The sequence below is a fragment of the Penaeus chinensis genome, chromosome 41 (genome assembly GCF_019202785.1).
Source record: "Penaeus chinensis breed Huanghai No. 1 chromosome 41, ASM1920278v2, whole genome shotgun sequence".
In the NCBI taxonomy this organism is placed as follows: Eukaryota; Metazoa; Arthropoda; class Malacostraca; order Decapoda; family Penaeidae; genus Penaeus; species Penaeus chinensis.
In genome coordinates this window covers 23126998-23142061 of record NC_061859.1, presented here as the reverse complement: position 1 = coordinate 23142061, position 15064 = coordinate 23126998, and positions in this window count along the sequence as shown.

The window sequence follows — 15064 nt, the reverse complement described above, 5'->3', positions numbered from 1 at the left end:
ACGTACCCACAGATATTCTTCTGTTTCGGAACACCTTCCCTCTCCACCTCCAGTGCAACGCCCCCCCCCCCCCCCCCCCCACACACACACACACCTCCTGTATCTTCGTAATTCGACACTTCAGATCAGGAAGGACGAGGAGGATACACCATTGTGTTTTATCCAGAGCCTTACACGAGAAATAGAGTCGTTTTCATTACCAAACTATTACATAACTTCTAATATACAAACTAGAAGAGTTTGTATAAAAATGAAGCCGAATTTCTTCATTCCTTCTCCCTCTATGTTGTAATTAACACGTTGGAGCAGGGTTGGTACTGGAAATTCTGGTAAATTTACTCTTCTTCCAAGCCTTGATCTAACCACTGAAATGAGGCAAGAGTAGAATAACAATAGCTGCAGGCGATGAAGTGACAAGGCAACGTGTGTGTGTGTGTGTGTGTGTGTGTGCATGCGTATGTGCGCCATGTCGTTAAGGGAAATGTATATTTTATCTATTTATTTTATTTTTTAAGTATCTTTTTTAAAAATTCAATTTAGTTTAGCAAATTCCCATACATTTATTCTTCGTCAATACAAAAATAAGGACATTACCAAAGTCTTTGTACTAGATATTATTTAGGTCTTTAGGCAGTTGGCTTAAAGATCGCAAGGTGCGCCATACACTAAGGCAGAAGTACCCACTAAACACAACAAATCTAATTAAAGATGAGACAATATGTTCTCTGGTGAGGTAAAGAAGAGGAATGTACGTAAGAGGGAGAAACAGAAGCAAGGATGGCAGACGAAGAACATGTGAGGATAGGTAAAGGGAACCGAAGGCAGGGTAGCTCAGGTCGAAGAAAGGGTGGCCGGCTTAAGGGGCGGTCACAGGGTGTGGAAAGTGACGTTGAGGTTGCCTCTTCCTTTCTGCTTTACTCGCATCTGTTTCCTAAATTTCTCATCTTTCAATAAATTGTGTTTTGTGTGTGTAAAATGTGATCTTTCTCTCTCTCTTTCTGTCTATATTTTCTTTCTCTTTTTCTCTCTCCCTCCCTCCCTCCTTCTCTGTGTCTGTCTTTCTGTCTCTATATCTCTATGTGGCTCTCTCTCTCTCTCTCTCTCTCTCTCTCTCTCTCTCTCTCTCTCTCTCTCTCTCTCTCTCTCTCTCTCTCTCTCTCTCTCTCTCTCTCTCTCTCTCTCGGCCCTGTATTGAATTAGCGATAGTATTACAAGCGTTAGGAGATGCGGAACACAATTTGCTTCAGATCAGAGCTTGTCACGCTAGGATTTGACCTACGCAAGAGAGGCTCTGATATTGTCACCAATGATTTTCTTTCGCTTCTGTATTTCTCTCTCCTTCAGTGTGTCTTTTTGGAGAAACTTAGTCTCATTTTTCTTTTCTTCGAGGGAATTTTAGATTTTGCAGGGTAGTCAGGTTTACGTTATTCCGGAATTAAATACAGCGCCCTCATATTCTAGTATACTGTAATAATTTACTGTGTGGATTACATATGTGATGTAATGAAATACACTTCTTATATGTCCTCTGTGTCTTCTGCACAATTACTAAGGACGAAAGCATATTGTCGGATAAGTCTTGCACTCTGTATTATGTTCCTTAATAATAATTATAATCTTACTAATACATTTCTTGTCACTTACGAGATGTGAGCCTCAGTAAGCACTGTCATGAAATTGCTGAAGTTTAATCATCTTTCGTGGAAATCATATATATATATATATATATATATATATATATATATACATATATATATATACATATATATATACATATATACATACATACATGTCTATATATCTATATATCTATATATATATGTATACACATATCTATATATATCCATACATATCTATATATATGTATACATATATATATATATATATATACATATAGAGATGGATAGATGAATGGAAATACATATAGATAGATAGAAATATAAACAGATAGATACACAAATGCATAAGTAAACATACATAATAAAAAGACAGAAAGACAAATAAATATGATGGGAGATATAGATCGACAGATATATGTAGATATAAATATAAAAATAAAGATTTAGATATATACATACAAACTTAAAAAATATAGTACCTTACAAATAAAAGCGCTTTCCGTGCTCAACCCATCAAATATATATCAAATATATTATCCAACACATATAGTCCTTTTTCAAATCAGCCATTTTTCACTAGAAGGAAAGATGATTTTCTGTATAATATTGCTTGATATGCTGTCAGCCACGAAGACCGACAGGAAGCTGTAGCTGCACTCGGCCTCCACTGTCCTTTTGCTAGTTTACAATATATAACTTTAAATCTTATGATCCTCTACAGTCGCAGAGGCTTCTGTTTCATTCCTTTTACTTCACTTGCATCAGCAATCCTATCTCGACTCTCGTATGCTTTATATTTTCATCCAACAAAATACAATTTACTCTCTCAGTATCTTTATTAATATTATTATAAAAAAACTGCCATTTTTGAAGTTGCAATAGTTAAGAGTTACTAGCAGCATTGTATGCAGGATAAAAATGTTTTTCTTCTGTTCTACTGTTAACTCATTCAATAATCCAGGAGGTAGTTTTATGATTTATGCACGGTGGTGCTGGTACTTCAGTGAGCTTGCTGATAAAATTGGAAATTCTGATGTTAATCTTACATATCTATAGCCAAAACTTCTAAGAAACGAGTAGTTCGAGTATTTCACGAGAACATAACATCATTTTTTTTTTCTCATTGGTACAAGGATATCGTATATAAGTAGCGTATGATGACTGACATAAAGTACCAAATTAATAAATTAAATTAATAAAAAACACACACACACACACACACACACACACACACACACACACACACACACACACACAACCGTGAAGAATCACATATTTATATCGCAATCGTTTATAAACCTTCAACATAATTGCTGTAACCAGGCAACACGGCAGTTGACAATCCAATTATGAAATGTGAGAAATAATTGGTAAAATTATAATGTAACCATAAGCATAACACAATAACACATTCACAAGATACATACAAAGTACATAGACTCTACACAAATATATACAAACTATGCATCATAAATATGTGAAAATGTACAAAAGGTATGTTAAATCAATAACCAAAGTGGCTGTTTATGAGTGGGACAGTCTAGTCTAGTGATTGAACAAGAAAGTCGCGGCATTTGTGTTGTTCAGTTCTTGTTTTTTCTAAGGAGAGATTCCGGGATGATGGGTTTTGACGGGGGGAGTGAGATGACAAAATACTAAAATCAGCGTTAGAAAAATGTGAGCAGAGTAGTAGATGCCTTCTTACTGCCGAGAAAGTTAGTTTACTTCCTGGCATTCGTGTTCTAGGACGCGGTGACGTAGCCATCGCGAGGTTGTCCCCACGTACAGTCAGAAAAAAAACTATCATTGCCTTCCCCTGTGTTCAATAAGGAGCTGAGTGCAAATCAGTGTTGTTGACGGCGTATTTTGCTAGCCTCTCCCATGGCTAATGTTGCCATCTTATTACAATATTCGAGGATCGAGACAATGAATCAGATAAGTGAAGCATGCGTTTCGATAACTATACATTACTAGGTCTATGTATTTATAATTTCAATTTCCTCTTATTATCTGAAGAACGAAGTAAATATTTGTCATTATTTTCTCATCATGACTTAGGTGGCAAATAAGAACAATACATATTTATCATCATATCTAATGTTTAATAAATCATACGATTAAACTGTTATCAGTATACATGGGTATAATGTAAAGCAACATGTAGTACTATATGGCCTCTGGTGGTTTACATAAATCGGGAACGGGTTTGCAAAGCGGCAAGTGTCGATATGAATATAGATTGTTGTCACTAAGTCACTAGCTTTAGCCATATAGAAAATGTTTGGGCAGCTATGCCCAGGAAAAGTCCCCACAGTCGATTTGGTGACACTGAAACTGCGTTGCATGCATGGGATCGGCTGCGCAGCGATGAGGGGCAAAAAGTGGCGACGCCACGATGTTTGTAGGCTGCTTTAGCGACAGCAGGAGGGAATACAAATGACAAATTGTGAACGAAAAACTGAATTCGACTTGCCTCTCATTTCCCAGGAGGGGTAAGCATGAAATCATAGAAAATGAAAACTGTAGGAAAAAATTACACTTTGATACAGCCCTTGTTTTTTCTACCATATCCAAAATATGGCGTAAATATTGTGTAGACATTTATTGAAACAAACTCTCAGAAAGTCTTTGCGGTTCCCCTGAACTTCATCGTAAATCCACCTCTTCCTTAGCACTAAATTGCGAGAAATATACATTTCCACGAAAATGTATTCTCTCTGCCTCAACGCCATATCATGGTTCTTAAATGCGCTGCTCGTTACTCTCGCTTTTTTTTATTTTTATTTTTTTTTTAATACATATGTGTTGTCATTCGATACTGATCTATTTGTGTTTTCATATTTCGCATACAGATAATCACATTTATGTTCTACAATTTTAATGCCTCTAGCACATACATAATAATGTTACTGTATCGCAAAACCTACATTCCCACAACACTTTGTCGATTTTTCATATTACCTGGTGCAGAGCGTAACGATAGTTTTTTTTTTCAGACTGTACCTTGCGTAGCAGCTAGGATAGGTAAATAAATAAACCCCACTAGAAACACGTCATATTTGTAATTCATAGACTGTTTTATAAACTTTGCTATAGTGTTGGTGTTACTGAAAATAAAAATAAAATTAATGTTTCGTGATTTCATAGTTTAAATAATTCATATATGGTAGTTTTATATATTTATAGTCTCTGTTGTCAATACAGCGAGATGTAATTAAAATAGTTTATGCAAGTTGGAATTTGGGGAATAGATTGTTGTAATAGAGTGACAAAAAAATTTCAGCTAAGCCAGTACTGACATGAGGATTGCAAGGATGTGTTCATCAAAAAGTGTGAAAACTAGCTAAAAGTTGCGGAAGTAAAATGATGCAGTTCACTGAAGGTACGATTTATGAACACAAGAATAGATGCATTAAGCAAAAGAATGTAAGTAAAGAATATATACTTTATGTTGACACAAGTACGTATGGGGTAGTTTGGGCATATAATTAGACGTGACAGTTGGGAGAACGAACAGAGGCAGATCAGGGGGAGAGTAGAAGACTATTACGAGAGTTCATGGAGAAGGGCCTGGGGCAGCAGGTCGATGATGCACGCGAGGGAGCGAGATGGAGGGGGAGGGTTCGTACCGGTGACTCTGAGGATTGGAGGGGGGGGGGGGGCATATTTATGTTTGTATATACAAACAAATATATATGTGCACACACACACACACACACACACACACACACACACACACACACACACACACACACACACACACACACACACACACACGCACACTCACAGACACACACACACCTACCCGCAAACACACTATATATATATATATATATATATATATATATATATATATATATATAGGTATATATATAATTTGTATGTACATATATATATATATATAAACATTATATATATATATATATATATATATATATATATATACATATATATACACATGTATATGTACACACACACATAAATATCAACATATAAATATAAACATATATATATGTATATATATCATTATATATAAACATATATATATGTATATATATCATTATATATAAACATATATATATGTATATATATCATTATATATAAACATATAAATATATATATATATATATATATATATATATATAAACACATATGTACAATTGTACATTGTGCATATAATTGCCTTCAACATTAAGGGATACACAAATTAATGAACGGGAATGATAATCACCCCGTTTTTTTTCAAGAAAAACACAAAAGCAAATTAATTGATTTATATTTTGTATATATGTTGCACATAATCATCCGCCCTTACTTTTATATTGATGCTCATTCATGTAATTGAAGTTAGAACAGAGAAGAAACGGAAAGAAAAACAGCCCTATTATATTGGGCTCGAAGGCATTGGCTTTAATTCATTAACAAAGAGCCTGAAAACAATATGCCGTAACGAAGCCATGATTTTAATTAAATCGGGATCAGCAAAATGCATTCGGAGTGTGTCCAGCGATGCTCTTATCCCTTACGTTAATTCATTTGTGAAATTAAACATTTGATTAAAAATAGACGATGAAGTGTTAAATTGTTGAATTCGTGCTTCCGAATATTGAGGTTTGTCTGTCTGTTCACTGTATTTAGGTTAATTTAATTACTGTTATTCGACAAGTTTTGAATCACATCATCATGGCAATATATGAGCCCACCTTCGCAGCGGATTTCTCTCGGAATGGACGCTGGCGCTCAACATTTTATACAAATTACACATTGCTTTCACATTCGGAGAAAAAGTTGAGGCGTGTTTTGTGCTGTCAGACCGTGACAAAACATGCTACCTCCCTCGATGACTTCTCACTTAATTGGTTCATATAAATAAAATCAGGGAAAAAAAGAAATTCAGAACGACGAAAGAAAATTAATGCATATATACATATGTATGTGTATATATAACCACACATACATACATATACATGTGTATAAATATACATATATATGTATATATATAACCACACACATACATGTATATATATACATATGTGTGTATACATATACATGTGTATATGTATGTATATATACATATGTATGTGTATATATGTATATATATGCATATGTTTACATAGATGTATAAATATATATTCACATATATGTATGTATATATACATATAAATAGATGTATATATATACTTATACATACACATATATGTGTGGAATATATTTGTATGTATATATTACGTATAGATATGCATATGTATACATATATGTGTATATACACATGTATAGGGTGTTTCAATAAATCCGACTTTCTCAGAATCATTCAGCAAGTTGCTAAACAGGCGCCTACTATGCTTAAATGGCGACATGCAAAATATTAGACAAATCAAAAAATATCTACTATTCGCAATTTTTGATTAAAGTATAATACCATTTCCGGCGCTGGGATGAGGTGCGGCGGCCTCGGCCGGCCTGGATGTGACCCGCATGACCCACGGAAGGACATTTCGGTTCATCCGACATTATGGCAGAATCAAACATAGGGTAACTTAGGTCATTGCGAATGATTCCTGGGGACTTCCGTAAAGATTCCCAGTCACTATGCATTTCCATATAAACTTGTGCTACCTTAATAATGCACATTACTCGTTCGCCTATATAGTGGTGACGATCTCGTCGGTGGCACTTCGACGTGGTGGTTTGCGTAGTGCCGATACACGTATACTGAAAGAGTTTGGTACCATTGATGTTTTGCCACCTAGACCACTGACGAAGTGACATTCTTGCTCGATACTGTGCCTTAAAAGGACATGGTAACCAGACACTAAAAGGATGCTCAAAAGATAGCTTGCCATGCAATAATTTGACTATTACGGAATCTCAGATTTTATCCAAGTTGCAGGCGGAATTTGCTGTGCTGTATAGCAAATTCGGCATTAAGACAATATCACCTTGGTATATGAAAGAAAAAATAAAGAAAGAGTACTACGACTCCATCAGAAATGTAACACTGACGACAAAATTCTCGAAAACTGTGATTGTGTCATACAAGGCAAAGAAACAACCGCGAGAAATCCTCAAGGAAGATATAGATTGGTATGATGCAAAGGCACAAGGAAGCAATGGATCACTCGGAAATGTTGATTATCAGGCGCAAAGACGGGAATTTAACAGACTGAAATGGAAGCAGACCAACGATGAAGAAGTCCCATTTATATGCAACAGTGAAGATATTGCAGAAATGTCTTTTGCCAGTTGGTGTCAGGTGGCTGGGATTTTTTTGTTCCCTCCTACACATCTGCCTGACCATTGACACCATACTGACCAAGCTGGAAGGAGTTTGTGATGGTGATTTGCCCAATAAATCCAATATTGGAATAAAGAACAACACCATAAAGTGTCTGAAAGCACTGAAAAAAACATCAGAAGTATTTTTGATTTTGCAAAAGTTCATTTCATGTGCTGGCGTGCTGCTGTGAACAGCAATGGAATGACTCTTTTCAGAACTGCTATTGAAACTTTAAGGAGGTATGCCAGGATTGGCTCTGAACTTGGCTTTCGTAGCAGCTACTTCTCGTCCATCAACAGACATCTGTATAATGCAGATGGTACACTTCTTCCCTTGGCTGTTGATCATGATTACGTCGATGAAGTTGCAAAGATTTTGAAAAGAGGAATTCGTGAAAAATGACCATACACACCAGCCCTATTAAAAAATAAGGAGAAATCACTGCAGAAAAACTGTGTAATCTGAGTGTGAAAGATTTAATTTCCCAACATCTGACCACAGATATGGAGTTTGCATACTTGGCCTATGATATGCATGAAATCGATATGTGGAAACCCAAAAGTTCATTAATACCTGGCCATAATCAAAACTGTGAAAGACTGATTGGAGACATGAAAAAATGCGAAGACATAAACAGAATTGTTGTAACAGAAACTAGAGAACGGCGCAGTCGGAGATATGGCAATGTAAACAAAGGAGTAGAATGAAAATTATATTGTATGCAATATATAATGTTCCAAATAAAATCATTACTAGAATCCTTTCCTTTTATAGCCTCTTGTTAAATAGAATATGTTACTTCAAATCATTTAAGCGAAGTGAGAAGTCCGAGAGCCAAAGCATGCTCTCGGCGACCCAAGCCCGATTCGGTGGGAGAGAACACAAAGTAAAGAGAAGTCAAGCCTACTAATTGAAAAATTAGTCGTATGGCAATTACAGAACTTTATATAATATTAATTTATAATTGAAATAATTTTAATGCAAAAATATTAAAGAAAAGTATAATATTGAGGTATTTTAAAAATAAAATAGTTATACCGACAACAGAAAACGAGGTGTTACTTTCAATTGAATATAGAGTGGGAGATATTCTTTGATTTTAATAAAAACTACATTTCTAACCTCAGAAAATTCATAGGCGCCGATTTCTTAACTTACCCCCGGGATTCGAGCGAATTTTAGAAAATCGACAATTATTGAAACACCCTAATGTACACACACACACACACACACACACACACACACACACACACACACACACACACACACACACACACACACACACACACATATATATATGCATGAATACACACTCACATATATTTAGATATATATGTGTGTGCATATGTGTGTGTGTATGTGTATATATATGTATATATATACATATATATATGCATATATACATATATATATATATATATATATATATATATATATATATATGCATGTATATGCATATATATATATATATATATGTGTATATATATGCATATATATATGTATATATATATACATATCAATACACACACACACACACACACACACACATACACACACACATACGTACATATATATCCTCAGTGTCTGATATAATGTTTATAGTTCATATATGTATGTATATATACTCGTGCATATATATATATATATATATATATATATATATATATATATATGAACCGCGTTCATGTTGACAAATGTATAAAAGGTATGAATGAGAATGAATATCTTCACAATACAAGAGATGTATTTGACCGGTTTCGACTATGTCTGTGCCTTAAAAGGACATGGTAACCAGACACTAAAAGGATGCTCAAAAGATAGCTTGCCATGCAATAATTTGACTATTACGGAATCTCAGATTTTATCCAAGTTGCAGGCGGAATTTGCTGTGCTGTATAGCAAATTCAGAAATACATATCTTCACAATACAAGAGATGTATTTGACCGGTTTCGACTATGTCTTCGTCAGAAATACATGATTTCTGACGAAGACATAGTCGAAACCGGTCAAATACATCTCTTGTATTGTGAAGATATTTATTCTCATTCATACCTTTTATATATATATTATATATATATATATATATATAATGTATATATGTAATATATGTGTGTATACACACATATATATGTTATATACACACATTTATATGTGTATGTATGTATATATATTTATATATACAAATATGTATATGTATATACATACACATATAAGTATATATACACATATGTGTATATATAAGTATATTGTTACACTTCTCCTCTCAAATTATTATTTTTTCCTGTGCTATTTATATATAGATTGTAGTAACTTTCGTTTAAGTCCATTACAGAATCTAAAAATTCTATTCCTGGAACGATATTTTTATACTTGAAAAACATAATGTATGATTTATTTGTATGTCACATCTGTATGATTCAACTATTTAATGTTATAATAAGTTTTTCCATATTTTTGTTCAAATGTGAGGATCAAGAAGAGGCTATCATTTAGTTAAAATGATATACGAAGTGATTTCTCGATAATTTAGGGAAAGTTTTGGGTCATTTTTTACCGATGCTTAAGCAGGAAGGGTTTAGAAGGTAGATGATACCTACTGCTACATTTTATTTAATATATAAATATGAATAATGGTTGTGTTGAATTTTGTTACAGTTTAAAATGTTCTGTGGGGATGAAACATAAAGTTAATTAAGGAGGAAAGGGAATTTTGTCATGGGATGTTACGTACACATATATATCTATGGCCGCATCCACCCATCGCTTCCAGCCACGGGGGTCCCTCTTGGCGAGTTTCCAGGCAGGACTTCAGCCCATCTTTAACTTCGTGTTATAGGACTGGTTAAACTGCCCGCGTCATGACCTCCTAGGTCGTTCCACAGCCCTCCTCCACCCAGGATTGTCTCTCAAAGAGACAACTTGATGGGTAGGGTCATCCACAGGGAAACGAGCTAGGTGCCCATATAGACTGATTTGGCGATCCTGGATTATGCAAGTAACAGTTCCCATGCCAAGCTCACAGTATAGCTGTCAGGTGGACACATAGCCCTTCCAATTGTACCCTATGATCCAGCGAGGAGACTCTAAGGTACTAGGTACTATCTAGGTTTCGCTTCCATACAGCAAAACTGGCAATATCAAAGCCTTGAAGACACATAGTTTGGTCCTTCTGCATAGGTACCGTCATCTCTAAAGCTCTTGCTAATCGAGTACATGGCTCCAGCTGCCAGACCAATCTGTCTACTGACTTCTTGGTCCGACAGCCCAGAGATAAGAAATACGCTCCTAAGGTATGTAAAGCTCTCAGTGACTTCAGTGTCCTTACTGCAAACATGTATCGACTGAATGGGTTTCCTAACAGGCCCCATACGTCCTGAATCTTGGTCCAATAGACCTCTAGGCCCGAGGTCTTAGTTTCATTGTTAAATGCATCAAGAGCTGCCACCAGTGATTCCAGAGCCTCAGATAGCATTGCAACATCGTGAGCAAAGTCAAGGTCAGTGACCTCGATACTGCTCAGTGTTCCTCCACACTGACTGTGGATAGTAGCTCTGCCCATTATTAAGTGTTGGTGCAAAGACACAGCCTTGCCACACCCCTGAATTGACAGGGAAGAAGTTCGACAGGCGCCCAGCTTTACTGTAAATTCAATACCAATATATAGGCTTGCTAATAATTCAGTAATCCATATCTATATTACCCTAAGTCTCAGGATCTCCCATAGCGATTGTCGATGCACCAAGTCAATTGCCTTATTGAGGTCACCGAGCTTGCGACGGCGTCCCACAATGACTCGAAGTGCTAGGATCTGTTTCAGAAGAATGTGGGTTTGGTATACTGAACAATGTGATGCCATGGTAGTTGCTACAGTCCCACTGATTCCCTTTCCCCTTCCAGAGAGTAATGACCATGCCCCTCAAAGGTCAGGGGGACTGGAACCAGACTGGCAGACGGCAGTCAAGACTGTATGCAAGCCCCATGCCATAGGTTCATCCCCAGCCTTTAGCAGTTCAATGTGGATACCATAATTACCTGCAGCTTTACCACCCTTCAGCTTAGAAATCACCATTCTAACTTCAGTCAGGGTAGGGGGTTCCTTACTTGCATCCAAACTAACAGCTGAGGGTCTACCTAGTACAGCTGCTCAAAATTCACACACCCCAACATGATCTGAAATGATTTGTCCATCCAGTGAGTGTACTGTAGTCATATGCAAGGAGGCTTGGAGTTCAGTTTTCTCAAGACTTGCAGGCAGGACAAAGGCCATTTATTAAGAAACGGCCTTCAGCTTCCTCAGCAAGGTTCAATATGAACTGTTCCTTATCTCTTCTCAGTAGTGCCCGAGCCTTATGCACCAAGGGATGGCTCAAGTCCTGATTACCATTCAGCCGAACCATGTGACATACTTCTGTGGCCTCCAATGCCTTCGGTGAAATGAAATTCTGCCTTGCTCTCGGGCGTTCACCAATGAACCCTGTGCTGCTTTGAGTGTTTTGTGCTTCACCTAAAGCTACTAGGTCTGTCAGGTTTTCAAGTTCTGAGAAGTGATCAGAGATTGCCGTGGTGAAACTTCGGGCACACTCCCCCCCCCCCTCAATCTGTACAAGTGAAACACCCTACAGTGGCCACTGGAAGGACGAGGAGTTTTGAAGTGGGCTCGTAGGGCAGGCCACAGCAACAAAACAAAATCTGGTGTAATTGGCTCATTCCTCCGGGCACTGAGGATCTGCAGCCCTGAATTTCTTGAGGGTGAGGTTGCCTATATAATCAGAAAGAAGGCGGAGACCATACTCACAAGATCAGACCCTGCACCCTCTTCTAATAATTTTCTTATATTACCGCCATGTTACATTTCCCAGGCGATCAGCAGATACTTCGACAATACAGTGAGAATCGCCAGCACAACTGGGAAAGGAAATACATGACATAATACGAGACAAGAAGCAGTCTGAAAGCAACCTAACAGTGCTGTATATTGCATACCCTGCAGCAGATGCGATACAACATACTTAGGTGAAACAGGCCGTGGTTTCAGCACCATGATCAGCGAACATCGAGCTGACATCCGTCACCATAGATCTTCCAATGCCATAGTGGAACATATAGATGAAGCTGGACATCTACCCAACTGGAAGGAAGCCGAAATAGTCCATGGAGGATTGAACGAACAAAATGAAGCTGTATAAATCGCAACGGAGAATAATGTCAACACAGCATCGGGCAGATTCAAACTATCCAAGGTCGCGTTAATTATACATTATACAGAGTGGGAGTTCACAATTCACAGTATTTATGACGAAGATATAATCGAAACCGGTCAAATACATCTCTTGTATTGTGAAGATACTCATTCTCATTCATACCTCTTCTACACACACATGTATATGTACACACACACACGCACACACACATATATATATACAGGTATATAGATGTGTACACACACACACACGCACATTTATATACATACATATATATGTGTGTGTGTGTGTGTGTGTGTGTGTGTGTGTGTGTGTGTACATATATGCATATATAGATGTATGTATGTATATATGTATTTATATTTATATATAGTTTATATACATATTTTTTACATATATGTAGATATATATTCATATATATTTATATATATTTATATATATATGCATATATATATATATATTTTTTGTTTATAGCAATTCTTCGTTTATTCTCCTAAGCGTTTTCTAGTTTAATGTATCTCTTGATTCACTCTCTAATGATCCTCTTATTTTACCTACAGCATTTCTCTCTGCCTCATCTTTCTCTCCTTATCCCCATCTCATTTAGCTCAGTAATTTTCTTTGGCTTCTTATCTCTGCAGCAAATGTCTTAATAAAGCAAATTGGCAAGGTCGTATACTGCACAGTCTGGGAATGCCTTCCCTGACTCTTGTATGTGGAGGAAAATTGAGAAAAATAGATATGGATTCCACGGAATTAAAACAATCGACGGTCCTTAATGTTTCCTGCTCATTATGATACTCACGGTAAATACCCTAAGCAAGAACACACATACACACACACGCGCGCATATATATATATATATATATATATATATATATATATATATATATATAGTGTGTGTGTGTGTGTATATATATATGTACACACACACACACACACACACACACACACACACACACACACACACACACACACACACACACACACACACACATACACACATACACACATACACACATATCTATATATAAATAACAACCCTCCTTGACCAGGACTCGAGCCTAAGTCACTCTGGGTGTGATACCGTAGATCCCGTAGAGCCAGTGCTAAACCAACCATGCCACACGACCCATCGCATTGCATTATTCCATCTTTCATAGATATACATATATATATATATATATATATATATATATATATATATATATGTATGTATATGTATGTGCATATGTGTATGTGTGTGTGTGTGTGTGTGTGTGTGTGTGTGCTTGTGTGCGTGTGTGTGGGCGTGCGTGCGTGTGTGTGCGCGTGTGCGTGTGCGTGCTGTTTCCATTTGAAGCTACTTTAATATGTTGCTTTCATTTAAAAATCATGCTAGTATGAGGCATAGTGCCACAAATGCCTCTAACATCCCCTGTACTGGCGTCCGTCTGCAGAGCGCAATCACTCCCATGCCCTAAGCCCTTAGGCAACGACAATATGACCATTGTGGGTATGACCTAAGGGGAAGTCTCTGACCATGGCTCCCCAGACATTCTCAGTAGGACTGACATCTGGCGATTTGCGTGGATGTGACACAGCGCAATCTCGGGGTGTTGCTGAAACCATGCCTTCGCGACACTGCTTGTGTGGACAAGGTAAAATGGCTCAGAATCGGGGAACACCATGACACATGGTTTAAAGACCTCGTCCAGGATTTCCACATAGACAGACCCTAAAACTTCATCAGTTCCGAGCTTTGAAAACAAGTTCAGTGCCCCACATTTCCAACTAGCACTCCATGAGTCTGGAGAGGCCATTTTTAATCTGTACTATATAGTTTTTCATAAATGCCTGTGATTAATTTAATTAATTTTACACATATCTACAATAGAAAAGAAATCCGACTTAGATAACAATGTCAAAAAAGTTATAACTATTCACATTTTAAAATTTTCATCTGCAGCAGATCGCTGAAAAAAAA